This window comes from Microtus pennsylvanicus, chromosome 6 (assembly GCF_037038515.1).
Source record: "Microtus pennsylvanicus isolate mMicPen1 chromosome 6, mMicPen1.hap1, whole genome shotgun sequence".
Lineage (NCBI taxonomy): Eukaryota > Metazoa > Chordata > Mammalia > Rodentia > Cricetidae > Microtus > Microtus pennsylvanicus.
This window is the reverse complement of record NC_134584.1, coordinates 111,666,622-111,680,821: the sequence shown is the minus strand read 5'-3', so window position 1 is coordinate 111,680,821 and position 14,200 is coordinate 111,666,622. Positions and strand designations below refer to the sequence as shown.

Here is a 14,200-nt window from a genome sequence, read left to right as displayed (position 1 = left end):
AGAATAGCTTTTTCCCTCCTGAGTTTGACCTTGGCAATCCATGAAGGACTCAGGCTTTAGGTGCTGAATTGCTGTGCCCGTTATCCCCATAGCCGTGGCCAGTGTTAGCACAGGTATTCACTTCTTTGACCCCTTTTACTGTGGATAGCAAAGACCTCAACCAAGATGACAACTCCGGCAAGACAAAGAGAAGCTCAGTTTTGACTATGTAGTGAGATGGGACAAGGAATATGGATTCTGGGGACTGACCAGATGGCCCAGCGGATAAAACCACTTGTCACCAATCTAGGCAACCTGAGTTTGGTATCCATATCCACATGGTGAAAGGAGAGAACTAGCTCCTACACGTTGTCCTCTGACTTTTTTAATACACACACACACACGCACGCACGCACGCACACAGAAATAAGCATGTGTAGAAAAAAATTAAAAGAACATGGATTTTGGGAGGGGCGGGGATCAATTAGATTGGGGATTGAATCCATTCCTTGACCTCACCTGTGTGGCCTTGTCTGTGTGAGTTACATGTTAGTTATGTGGTGACAATAAGCATCCATGTCTAAGAACTCCAATAAGATGGTATGTATGAAACATGTGCTGACAGACAGACAAGCCTTGCCTTGAAGTGGCTGTGAAGGAGCCGTAAAAACAGAGACTGCTTCTGACCTGGGAAACAAAGTCTTAACCTCAGTTAAGGCCGAGTGTGGTCAGGGCCAGTCCCATTGTCCATCCTGGTTATCAGTATGTCCCATGCTGGCAAGATGGCGTACTGTAAGTTGATTGCCACCAAGCCTGAAACCCCCCAGGTGGAGGAGAAAGCCGATCCCTGCAGGTTACCCTCTGACTTCCACGTCTGCCCACTGTCACGTGCTCCCTGCCCCTAAGTAAATGTTGTTTAAAAAATTGTTTTAGGGCTGCTGGTGCCATGGTTCATCAGGTAAAGGCATTTGCTCCCTAGCCTGGCAGCCCAAGATCAATCCCCAGACCCTCGTGTAGGAGAAAGCTGAGCAGACTCCTGTGGGTTGTCTGTTGGTCTCTCCAGGCTCTTCCCCTCACAGACACACAAACAAATAAATGCCGAAAAAAGTAGTTTTAAAGAATCCCGTTTCTGTCCTTTTCAGTCACTGGTGATGTGCTGATGTAGGCTTGAGGATGGTGAGTATGTCCTCGATGTATAATTCATAATGGACGTGGAAAGCTGTCTCTTGCATCCTGAGGATTATTACGCCTTGTTCATAGGGCCGCTTCTGATCTCCTAGTTGTTAAAATCCTGTATCCGAGAGCATGTGTGGTTTTTGCTGCTTGTATTTAGCATTCACAGAACTCCTTTCTCCTAAATAGTGTGCTGAGCAAATGGGAACCATTATAGATAAGTCTTATTAACTCAAATCTCAAGAAAATTGGAGCGTTGAGAGGCAGTTCTGAAAAGGCCATCTTTTTGGTCAAGGGTTTGATTTTGTGAAAAGCCTATTCACCAACTACTTGTGTACCCCTGCAGAGATTTTCTTTCCTCTTTCACATGTGCTATGGGAGGCTTGAAAGAACTATGTGTTGTTTGTACTTTCAAATCTGTGTGCTATAATTTGGGGGACCAGAGCAGAATCATTTTGGCAGAAAGGAGAGAAAATGGCGGCCTCTGTCCCCAGTGAGCTGTTTGTTTTCTTTCCGTTGAGCAAATGCCTGGAAGCCCGGCCTCTCTCCTGTGTCAGTCACAGGCAATTAGGGCTAATGGCTCAGCATGTCTTTATGTGGGGTGTGTGTGAGGGTTACTGTTCTCTGGGATTGGGCTCTTCCTGTTTCCAAGCAGTTGGAAAACTCCAGACTCTGAAAACGCTCTTTATTCAACAGTCCAGGGAAGCCTGCCCCCACTCACCCCCCTTGGCCAGAGGCTAAAACACTTTTCTGAGGTATAATTTAGACAGTGTCTTTTTCTTAGAGAATTTAGAATGTGACAAGGCCCATGCATGTTTGTGTGCGGGAGTGTGTGCGTGTGTGTGTGCTGCTACCCACTTTTATGTATAGAATATTCCAGAGAAGAGTTTGGGAGTCCCGGTTTTCCAGGAGTACTCCTACCTCTGTATCTGAAGGACCAGGTCAGTGTCCAGGGCTTGCCACTCCTCTTGGAGCGGGCCACCAGCACTGCTGAGCGCATGGCAGTGCAGACAGCAGGCTTTTTGGTTGGCTTTGGTATAGGAACCCAGAAAGGACATAGTTTCTACAGCCGTCCTCCCAGTTTGTAGACCCAGTGCCTTCCTCCCTCCATTGTTTCTAAGTTGAGACCCAGGCAACAAGATGGTGAACACAATCTGTTATATTACCGTAAATACTAGAAGAGGAGTGAAGTGCAGCTCCATGTGTGGCGCCGATGGGGACCACAGAATACCTTTATCACTTATGAGAATCTAGAAAGGAAGCGTCTAAGCTGACGTCTCTAGTGTCCAAGTTACAGACAGGTCAATGCCTTTGTAGGATGGCATGCATTTTTTTATTTAAAAGTTTTTCATTACATTTTTTCATTACATTCTTTTTAAAAAACATGTGTAGTTGTGTGTACAAAACATACAGAGCTCAGAGGACAGCTTTTAGGGAGTTTCTCCTTTTCTTCCATCATGTGGGTTCTGGGAGTTGAACTGAGGTTGTCAGGCTGGTGGCAAGAGCCTTTCCCTGCTGAGCCATCTCACTGGCCTGCATTTTTCCACCAGACAGGATAGTTGTTACTGTTTAAGGGATGGCAAGTCCAGGGCTAGGCCCTGCAAATGGACAGCTAAGCAAGAAACAGTCTGTGAAGTCTGTTCTAGTCCCACTGAATTCTCTCTCTGGCACCAGATTCTATCCCTTGACTTCGTTGAGAACTGATGCCAGCTCTCATTTCTATATCTTGAGCCCACTGTACTAGCTGTGTAGCTTAACTCAGCCTAAAACAGAACCATTACCTGACCCATCCTAACTTGTCCTGCACATAGTACACCATTGGCCCAGGCGACCACCAGGCCATGGTCTGTCTTTTTTTTTTTTTTTTGGTTTGTTGAGTCAGGGTTTCTCTGTGTGTTGCTCTGGCTGCCTGTCCTGGAACTCCCCTTGTAGACCAGGCTGGCCTCGAACTCAGAGTTTCCACCGACTTTTGCCTCCTGAATGCTGGGATTAAAGATGGGTGCTACCACCATCCAGCTATCTGTCTTTCTTTAGACTAACCCTTTAAAGTAAAACTTCTAAGCATGACCTTTCCCACTTGGAGTGCCACAGCAGCTTCCTATTGTCTTTAGGGATAAGTTTCCAAATCCTTAAATAAGCTGCAAATCTCTGACAGATGGGCTCCACCTGCCCCAGCCTCCCGTGGAAGCCGCCCTCCCTTTGCAGTCTTAGTCATAATAAAGGCCTTTAGTCCAACCCGACCCATGCCTGCCTCCTCCAGGCCGAGGGGCCTCCCCATGACAGTCTTTCTCAATGCTTCTTCAATGTTGTTTTACATTTAATTCCTTGTGTTTCAGGGTAATGACAGTCCTCAGGGAAGCAGTCCTTCCCGACCCCTGGTAGACAAGGTTGAATAAGGCCATTTCTCCTCTCACTCTTGTCATTGCTTGTTCAAGTCCCTCATCATTCTGGGCTGTAGGTGACTAGGAGCCTGGCACAAAGTAGGCCCAGGACCTACTTGTAATGAATACTTCTAAGTGCTGTCTTTCTCCTCCCCCATTTCCTTCCCCCTCCCTTTAAAAGAAAATCTGAATTAATGCTCTGCTTCACCAATGCTTTAAAGAAAAGGCATCTCTAAAAGAATATTGGATTTTCCTTCATTCGCCCTGTTGACTGGCCTTGGGCTCAGCGGTGTCTGTCACAGATCACAGCCCACCCCTTCATAAAGGCTCCTCATCTCTGGATTCTCCTCGGCTTAAAATATTTTTAAGCTAAACTAGATTGTTTGCTTGGGCCTCAGGCTGACTCCTCCATCTCATCTGCTTTATTGAATGATAAGGAGAGAGGAAGGGAGGGACGGAGGGAGGGACGGAGGGAGAGAGAGAGAGAGAGAGAGAGAGAGAGAGAGAGAGAGAGAGAGAGAGAGAGAGAGAGATATTTATTGGGGATTCCAAGAATTGCCGCATTGGTGCTCTGAAGTTTACAGCAGGAAAAACTGGTCACACATATCTGTGTGCTTCCAGGCCAAGGGCTTCTGAAACAGGGACTGTCTGAGGCCAAATACAACATTCTTTATTCCATTTCTCTCTGTCTGGAAGTCCTTTTTTTTTTCTTTTAACCTAATTAGCCCCAGAGAAGCTACTGGAAGGTGTGGAATTTCCAGGTTATAAGTGTCTATTGAAAGAAGGGGTGTTGAACACACGTGAGGTAGTGGCCACTTTGGTCAGTTGGCCCTGTGTCTGGTTTTTGTCAGTGTCGAGCCCACTCTGGAGACTGAACACCCATGAGCAGACCATGTGTACATAGCTTTGACAAACCTCCAGCACGCCTCGGTCTCTCACTCTCAGAGTTCCTCACACAGAGGCGCATTATTTCGGCCTGGCAGCTAGCGCATGGCTGTGGTTTCTTACATAAGAGAGGACGTTGTGTTTGGACTGCCGGCTTACCTCAGCTCTGCCGTTTCACACCATCCTTGTTCTCCCCAAGTCGTTGGCTGCCCTGTTTCCTGCCTCAGAGTAGAATTAATGGGGTGGTGTTTTCACATTTGCCATCTGTCCCCGTGCCCGTGCTGGAGACACAGAGGCCTCTCTAGGTAGACCTTGAGACAACTTTGGGAGAGTTCTCTGATGTTTTGTTTGTAGAGACACCAAAAGGGATGGGGGAGTTGGGAGCATCTCTGCTAAGTTATAACTAGTCTGGACCATGGAATCTCATTCTGCATTTGATTTTGGCTTAAGCCAAAGTGCTTCTCACTCCGAGCGTTTATAGTGTTACACAAGGTATAAATGAAGAACCTGCTTTGGTGGGGGATGCTATTGATTTATTTCTAAATTTTTAACCTATGATGAATCTTTATATTTGTTTTACCTTCTGCTCAAGGTATCACATACATATCTAGATGCTGTGGCAATGTCATAGACACAGAAGTTTCTAGAAGCTAAGAAACTTCTCTGTTTCTGGGCACAAACTCTTAACAGTTTGGACCATGGACCACATTTTGAGTGTCTTGGGATTCACAGATTATATCGGGAGACTGCTTTTTTCTCACCTTTTATTTTGTGGAATATAACGTTGTTTTTGATGCTAAAAGGATTATTACATGCATAGATAACTCAAATAGTGCGTGTTGTCTTCTTTCCAAAAGACTCTGCTGTCACTAGTGAACTCCGGGAGCCATGAGCTGTTCCTCCCATATCAAAATTATGTGATCACATGTAATCCTTAGGCCATTTACTATGCTTTCTTGAGAGCTCCTCAAGAATGAGGGGTATTGTGCCCATCTTGGCACCCTCAGCATCTTCCGTGGTGTGGGGAGACGGAGTGGCAGGTTTGGGTAGATAAGGGACTCACGTTCTTACTTGTCTGTAGTATTTTAATTTCCATTTGATCTTATAAAAGACCATTGAGCTGAACATGGTTCCTCACACCTGTAATCCCAGAATTTAGAGAAGCTGAGGCAGGAAGATGGTTGGATCTGAGACTAGCCTAGTAAAAGACCCTGTTTCAAAAAGCTAAAAAACAAAACCCACAAAACAACAGCAAAGCAAAACCAAACAAGATCTTTAGTAGGCAGGGCTGGGGATGGGGTGGGGAGTATAGACACCGCACAGCAACAACAGATGTTTTTGTGCATCTTTTGTCATTTTCCTGACCATTAATAGTAGCCACCAGAGGGAATGCACTTTCACACTGACTTGGGGATCGCTGAGTTTAACCCAGAGATCATTTTGTTCATTCTTTCTGCAATATGAGTTAGCTGCTTTTGTTTTCATGCCCCAAGTGAGGACACCTTAAACAGTTCACCTGGGGTGACAAATTTTGACGCCAAGATTACAGATATTGACACCAAGGGGACAGTTATCAACATGGGATAAACATGTATCTACCAGATTTTTGTACTTATAGAACTATTAAAAGCCTGTAGATAAAAATGGTGACTAGGAGGCAGGTGAGATGCCTTAGTTGGTAAAAGTGCCAAGCCTGAACCTGAATTTGGTCCCTGGAACTGGGAAGATGGAAGGAGAGAACGGCCTCCCACAAATTGTCCTCTGACTTCTGTGCAAGTGCCCTGCAGCACCCCAACCCCCAATGAATATGTAAATGTAAAATTTTCTCCCCAGAGACCTTGAGGCCTAAAATACTTTGAAAGTCTTACACACCCCTTTTTGATGCAGTCTCCGTGTACAGGAATACCTAGACATGGTCACATCCACATAAACAGCCATGTGGTTTTCTGTTATATGAATAGTGCAAGTTTACGCGATCTTGTTTCTCTACAATTGCAGCTGTGCTGCTCTCAGGCCATCCCCTGTACACAGCTTGTTGTACACATGCTTATTTCTGTGAGAGCTGTAATACCTGGGGCTGGTAAGACCTCCAGTGCAGTGGCAAAGCACTTGCTCAGTATACATAAGGTCCTATATTCAATCCCCAACACTGCCCTGAGAAAAGGGCAGAGGCAGTGATGCCTAATTAATGGTGTTTTATCAGGCATGGTAGTGCACATCTGTAACCCAGCACTCATAAAAAAGCAGATCAAAGAGGAGCTAAGTGTGAGGCTAGTTTGGTATACACAAGGTCTGGGGCAACCTGGAGCAAGATTCCATCTAAACAAAACAAAACAACAAAACATAAAAACAGACCAAAAAAAACAAACAAACAAGAAAAGCAAATGTCCTTCTGGAAGTGAATTTCTTGTACCCAGACCTTCAACTTTGGGGACCCCTCTCAAATTGCTTCCTTGGGTCAGCTATGGGGGACCCTCTCAAATTGCTTCATTAGATCTTCTTTGGGTACACATATATGATCTTACTACAACGCACATTGTTGGCTCTTTTTCATCTTTTTGTGGTTTGAATTTGAATTTCTTTTATTATCATTGATACTCTTTTTAATATTTTGCTTTTTTATAATGAATTGCCTTATTGGTGTAATTTTTGTTCCACTTTTTCATTTGGCTATTTGTGTTTCTCTCTATTTATTTATTTATGTAAGTACCCTATTTGCATATATACCTGCATGACAGAAAAGGGCATCAAATCTCATTATAGATAGTTGTAAGCCACCTTGTGGTTGCTGGGAATTGAACTCAGGACCCGGTAGAGCAGCCAGTGCTTTTAATTGCTGAGCCATCTCCCTGGCCCCCTTAAAATTTCTTTTTTTGTTTTTGTTTATTTGTTTGTTTTGGGGGGGGTTATTGTTGTTTTTTTGAGACAGAGTTTCTTTGTGTAGCTATGGCTGTCTTGGAACTCCCTCTGTTAACCAGTCTGGCCTTGAACTCACATAGATACACCTGCTTCTGCCTCTTGAGTGTTGAGATTAAAGGCAAGTGCCACCACAGCCCTAGAGTGTTTCTTTCCTTTTAAAAAAGACTTGTTTATCTTGCTTTTGAGTGTATGGATCTTTGTCTATATATATGTATGTGTGCCATATGGTGCTTTGGAGGTCAGAAGAGGGCAGTGGGACTGGAATTGGAGTTATGGACAGTTGTTGTGAGCCACCATGTGGATACTGTGGAACTGAACTCAGGTCCTCTACAAGAGCAGCAAGTGCTCTTAACTGCTAAGCCACCTCTCCATCCCTTTGTTTTCTCTTTAGCCAGCAGGATTTGTTTGCTTGTAACAGGATCTCTTGTAGCTTAGGCTGGTCTTGAATGCGTTTTGTAGCCTACGCACATGACTTGAACTCCATATCCTTCCTTTGCCTCTTGAGTACAGATATTGCAGATGTAGCTTCATGATTCTTAATATGTGCTAGATAATGTCCAATGATATATATTGTCAAAACTTTTTCCCAGACTGTAGCTTATCTCATTACTTTGTTTATAGTGCCTTTAAAAAAAAATGGGTCTAGAGAGATATTTCAGCGGTCTAGAGCAGTCTAGACCATCTTCAATTTCTAGCATCCACAGTGGCCCACAACCATCCTAACTCCAGTTCCAAGGGATCTCTTGCCCTCTTCTGACCTCCATGACACCAGTCATGCATGTGGTGCACATACATACATACAAACAAAACATTCATACTCATAAAATTAGACAGCTTTTTAAAATTTAAAAATGATAGCTGGGCACGGTGGTGCATGCCTTTAATTCCAACACTCAAGAGGCAGAGGCAGGAGGATCTCTGAGTTTGAGGCCAGCCTGGTCTACAAAGTAAGTTTCAGAGCAGCGAGGACTGTTATACAGGGAAACCCTGTCTCAAAAAAACAAACAAAAAAATTAAAGATGATTGTGTATGTATAGTACAAACGTGTGTGTACATGTATGTGTGGTCATCTTGAGTTCCTCCTTGTTCTGAGGTTGTAACATTCTTGTAATGTACAGATACCCTCCATTTTGCTGATTTAGAAAAAAGACTTTATTATTTTTAATTATGTGTATGTGTGTGGATATGTGCTCCTGAGTGAGGTGCCTGAAGGAGTCAGAGACTTTGGATTTCCTGGAGCTGGAGTTACAGGTGGTTGAGAGCCACCTAACATGGGTGCTGGGAACCAAACTAGGTCCTCAGAAAGAGCAAGTGGTACATGCTCTCAACCACTGAACCATCTTTCTAGCTCCCATTGTTGATTAGTATGCATGTTTTCCATATTTTACCTTTTTTTTTTTGAGACAGAATTTCTCTGTAGCTTTGGAGGCTCTGTAGCTCTGTAGCTCTTGTAGGCCAAACTGGTCTTGAACTCACAGAGATCCGCCTGCCTCTGCCCCCTGAGTGCTGGGATTAAAGGCAGACGCCACCACCGCCCGGCATCATATTTTATCTTTTTAAAAATCAGCATGTAATTTATAAACGTTAGCATGCGTTGTTTAACTGTCACGGTCTTTTTCTTGGTGGGTTAATCATATAATGGCAATTTAGATTTAATTAAAACCAGTATTTTTATACGTAATTAAATGTTAATTACTTTTGTTTTGTGTGCAAGGGAGTACATGTGGGGGTCAGAGGACTCCTCCCAAGAGTCTGTTCTCTCCTCTCCTCTGTCATGTTGTACATGTGGGGGTCAGAGGACTCCTCCCAAGAGTCTGTTCTCTCCTCTGTCATGTTGTACATGTGGGGGTCAGAGGACTCCTCCCAAGAGTCTGTTCTCTCCTCTGTCATGTGGGGGTCAGAGGACTCCTCTCAAGAGTCTGTTCTCTCCTCTGTCATGTGGGGGTCAGAGGACTACTCCCAAAAGTCTGTTCTCTCCTCTGTCATGTGGGGGTCAGAGGACTACTCCCAAAAGTCTGTTCTCTCCTCTGTCATGTGGGGGTCAGAGGACTACTCCCAAAAGTCTGTTCTCTCCTCTGTCATGTGGGGGTCAGAGGACTCCTCCCAAGAGTCTGTTCTCTCCTCTGTCATGTGGGGGTCAGAGGACTCCTCCCAAGAGTCTGTTCTCTCCTCTGTCATGTGGGGGTCAGAGGACTCCTCCCAAGAGTCTGTTCTCTCCTCTGTCATGTGGGGGTCAGAGGACTACTCCCAAAAGTCTGTTCTCTCCTCTGTCATGTGGGGGTCAGAGGACTCCTCCCAAGAGTCTGTTCTCTCCTCTGTCATGTGGGGGTCAGAGGACTCCTCCCAAGAGTCTGTTCTCTCCTCTGTCATGTGGGGGTCAGAGGACTACTCCCAAGAGTCTGTTCTCTCCTCTGTCATGTTGTACATGTGGGGGTCAGAGGACTACTCCCAAGAGTCTGTTCTCTCCTCTGTCATGTTGTACATGTGGGGGTCAGAGGACTCCCCCCAAGAGTCTGTTCTCTCCTCTGTCATGTTGTACATGTGGGGGTCAGAGGACTACTCCCAAGAGTCTGTTCTCTCCTCTGTCATGTTGTACATGTGGGGGTCAGAGGACATCTCCCAAGAGTCTGTTCTCTCCTCTGTCATGTGGGGGTCAGAGGACTACTCCCAAGAGTCTGTTCTCTCCTCTGTCATGTTGTACATGTGGGGGTCAGAGGACTCCTCCCAAGAGTCTGTTCTCTCCTCTGTCATGTTGGTTCCAGGATCAAATTCAAGCCCAATAACAAGTACCCATTCTACTGAGCCATCTTTCCAGCCTCTCCTATTTACACTCAGTTTTGATTATTTCAAGCATCTTATTCATTAACTTGCTTTTCTGTCCAGTATGTTTTAAACATCTGAATAAGTTGATACTCATTTCCAGTTTGTTTTAAAACTGGAATAGCCCTGTTATGGAAGTAGCTTTTCTCACCAGACAGTGGTGGAGCACATCTTTAATCTCAACACTCAGGAGGCAAAGGAGGGCAAATCTCTGAGTTTGAGGCCAGCCTGGTCTACAGAGTGAGTTTCAGGACAGCCAGGGACACACAGAGAAACCCAGTCTCAGCAAACAACAAAAACAAAAAAATAAATGAGGACTACTGAGAACTCAAGAACAATGGCAGTGGGTTTTTGATCCTATTGCACGTACTGGCTTTGTGGGAGCCCAGGCATTTTGGATACTCACCTTACTAGACCCGGATGGAGGTGGATGATCCTTGGACTTCCCACAGGGCAGGGAACCCTGATTGCTCTTCGGGCTGATGGGGGAGGGGGAGGGAAATGGGAGGCGGTGGTGGAAAGGAGGCAGAAATCTTTAATAAATAAATAATAAAAATAAAAATAAATAAATAAAAATAAAATTAAAAAATAGCAATAGCATTTCTCTTTGTGCCCCATGGGGCTGTTCAGGGTCTCCGTCCCTGCTCTGATGAGCTATAATAGATGCTCTTACAGCTACATCTCTGACTCGATTCTTTCCTTGTCTGCGTTAGGAGTTCAAACTCAGAGGATTTTTTTTTTTTTTTTGGTTTTTCGAGACAGGGTCTCTCTGTAGCTTTGGAGTCTGTCCTGGAACTAGCACTTGTAGACCAGGCTGGCCTCGAACTCTCAGAGATCCGCCTGCCTCTGCCTCCTAAGTGCTGGGATTAAAGGCGTGCGCCACCACCGCCCAGAAAACTCAGAGGATTTATATAGACAGGGTTATTGATCAAGTTGCCTTTAGAAAGGAAAAGACTCATTTTTGCTCTCATCCATTATTTTTCACATTATCTACCTAGGTTGTCAACTTTCCATTTGAAAAGTGTGTGTGTGTTTTACAGAAACCATTTCTGAGACTTGTCTTTACTTTCTATAAAAGCTTATATTTGAATGTTACCAGACTCCATCTGGGATTTCCCCAAGGCAAAGAAAACAGTATGATTGAAGAGAAAAAGAAAACAGACTTAATTTAGGAAACTCAGTAGCTGCTCCTCTAGCATCTTGGGCTTGGGCGTAGAATGCTCTACATGGGAGACTTTGGGAAAACACAAATACTTCTAGTATATTCTTCTAAAGTTTCATTTCAGTTTAAGTAATAGCAAGAAATCCTTTCTTTAGGATGCCCAAGGTTCTGTCTACCATGGCTTCATTTGTTTGTTTTGTTTTGTTTTATTTATTCGAGACAAGATTTCCTGTATCCTAGGCTGGCTTTGAACTTAGTATGTAGGAGACTGGGTGTCACTAGGTGTCCTGTGTCCTAGGCTGACTTTGAACTAAGGATCTTCCTACTTTAACCTCCAGAGACTGGAAGTTATAAATGTGTACCTATCACCATGTTATGATTTTACCTATTAATTGCATTTTAAAGTTATTCTTTAAAAATTTCATATAATTTATACAATGTGCTTTGATCAAATCCATTTACCATCTCCTTCTCCCTCTTCCTAGTGCCCCCATCCACCACCTTCCCAATGGCCCTGTTTCTAATGGAGAAAGCAGGTTTTCTTTGAATGTGAGGGCTGTTAATACCCATTGCTTAGGTAAATAAAACAAGCATAGTAATGACTAGAAATAGTCCATACTCTTTCTTTTTTTAAAAAAAAATATTTATTTTTATTTCATGTGCATTTATATTTTGCCTGCATTTATGTCTATAAAAGTGTCAGGTCCCCTGAAACTGGAGTCAGACAGTTGTGAGCTGCCATGTGGGTGCCGGGAATTGAACCTGGGTCCTCTGAAAAGGGCAGCCTGTGCTCTTAACTGCCGAGCCATCTCTCCAGCCACATCAATACTCTTACTAAGAATGTAGTTTGAACATTTAACCATATAATTTTATAAAGGTCATTTAGGAAGAACCCTAGTACTAACCTGAACTCCTTGTCATTATCAGCACATTCCCAGTTTTGCTTTTTTTTTTTTTGGTGAAACTGAGATCTGTCCAAACACAGGATCTGACTAACCAATGATCCAGATGGTTTGACAATATAATGTAATGGCAGCTAGTGGGTAGCTCATTTCCTGATGATTTTTAATGGAGAATTACTTTTGGAGGGAATTTTTGCATGACACTGAGAGCTCAGCCCAGGGCTTCGTGCATGCTAAGAAAGCAATAACAGAGTTCTTGATATGAAGCTTCCACTGGCTCAGGCTATCGTGAAGTCCTGATCCTTCTGTCTTTGCCTCCTGAGTGCTGAGATTCCATGTAGGCACCACACCATGCTGATGGTAACCTTTTAGATAATGGTGTAGAAAGCTAATTGACATCATCCTAAGAATGGGATCGAGGCTTTGTCTTGGCCTTTAAACTCTTTAATGTGGAGATTGTGGGGAGACTGGGGATCAAGGGTAGAAGATACACAACAGAATAAAGGAATGAAGGTAAGAGAAAAATTACCTTAAGACTGAGTTAAATGGGAAACTTCTTAAGTCTTCAAAAACAAGACTCAGTGTGGCCACTATTCAGTCCAGTGTCACTCACTGAGGGCCAAGGAGCAACAAGTCGGGTAGTGACCTGAAACAAACTCGCTGCTGTGAACACTGTTTCTGAGAGCATCAAAGAAAGCTGTTCAGTATGTAGACAGAACCTGTGTGACCCGGATGCAGCACTGAGCAAGACCCACAGCAATGGATTGAAAAGGCTTTTTATCTCAGTGTGAGGAAGATGCTTATAAGGGACAGAAACTCAACCCCTGGCAGGGATATGCTGACAAAAGTCAAAGCCAGTATCGTTTTCTTGGCATGAGGAGACCAAGCCAAGATAGTCGGGAGGCTTAATTTATGTGGGTCAAGCAGAAGCAGGAGGCTCGTGCACGGCTGGTGACAGAAGTGACCCACTGTGCTGAATGAATGAGGGGAAGGCTGTGAGGCTCATGAATAGCTGTGCAGGTAAGGGAGGAGTGAGAGTTCTCAAGGAAAGGGAGGCAAGCCAGGCCGGGGGTCAGGAAAGACCCCACGGTCATTTAATCTGAGCAGGGGTCCGGTTTTCAAAGGCTGTGTAGATAGTAACAGGTGGAAGGAAGGTCTGGTCCTTCGTTGTTTCCTAGCAAGTCAGTTGAGAAGGTTCATAAGGACACAGAGTAGGGCTGGACAACAGCAGTCCCTGAAAGAGTGACTGTTGCCATCAAAGATGAGAGGGCGGATCTCACCTAGGCCTGTGTGCTAAAAGAGCAGCCAGAACCGTGGGCTGCAGGGGAGGGGAGGGGAGGGGTAGCTCATGTGTCTTGGCAGTTCTGTACCACTGTGTGGATTAAAGGCATCCATTGCCTGGAATTTCAAGTATCTGCCTATCTTCAGATTAAAATATTAAGCAAGGCATAATAAAACCATTTCCTTTGTTTCAAATGGAAACTGCATATAAGATGAGTTATATACTGAAAGGGTTTTAGGAATAAAAGAAAAATATGTTCAGGGTTTTTGCTTTTAACTTTTTCAGTGAATTTTATTAGTTGTTACATTATGATTCAGGGTCCCAGGGTAAGGACTATCATAAATCCAGGTCCCCTTTTTACTCTCTGAGGAGAAAAGAAAAACAGAACAGAGGAGAGGTGGGCGGAGCCAGGTCAGCTCTTCCCAGGAAATGTGCTCTCTGCTCTGCAGCCATCCCAGCTGAGGCCCATGATACACACAGGGGTACCACTCACACAAGTCACCCAAAAGCCTTATCAGTCACTGTCGTCTCCCAGCAGTGTGGCTCCAGGGAGTTCTGCCAGCAGCTCCTGGTCTGCTTATGCTGTGGGTTGGGTGTTTCGTAGTTTTTTATTTTAGTCTTGATGTCTGCGGCCATGGTGCTGACTCCTAGACAGCCCCGGAGCAGCACTAGTTCAGTGTGACCCTTAGCAGAGTCA

General features: G+C 44.5%; 1 protein-coding gene across 2 annotated transcripts in view; it reads left to right on the top strand.

The window, feature by feature from the left end:
• The window catches only part of Wwp2 (WW domain containing E3 ubiquitin protein ligase 2), a 117,511-nt gene that overhangs the window by 74,324 nt on the left and 28,987 nt on the right, over positions 1 to 14,200 (top strand). The window lies entirely within an intron of this gene.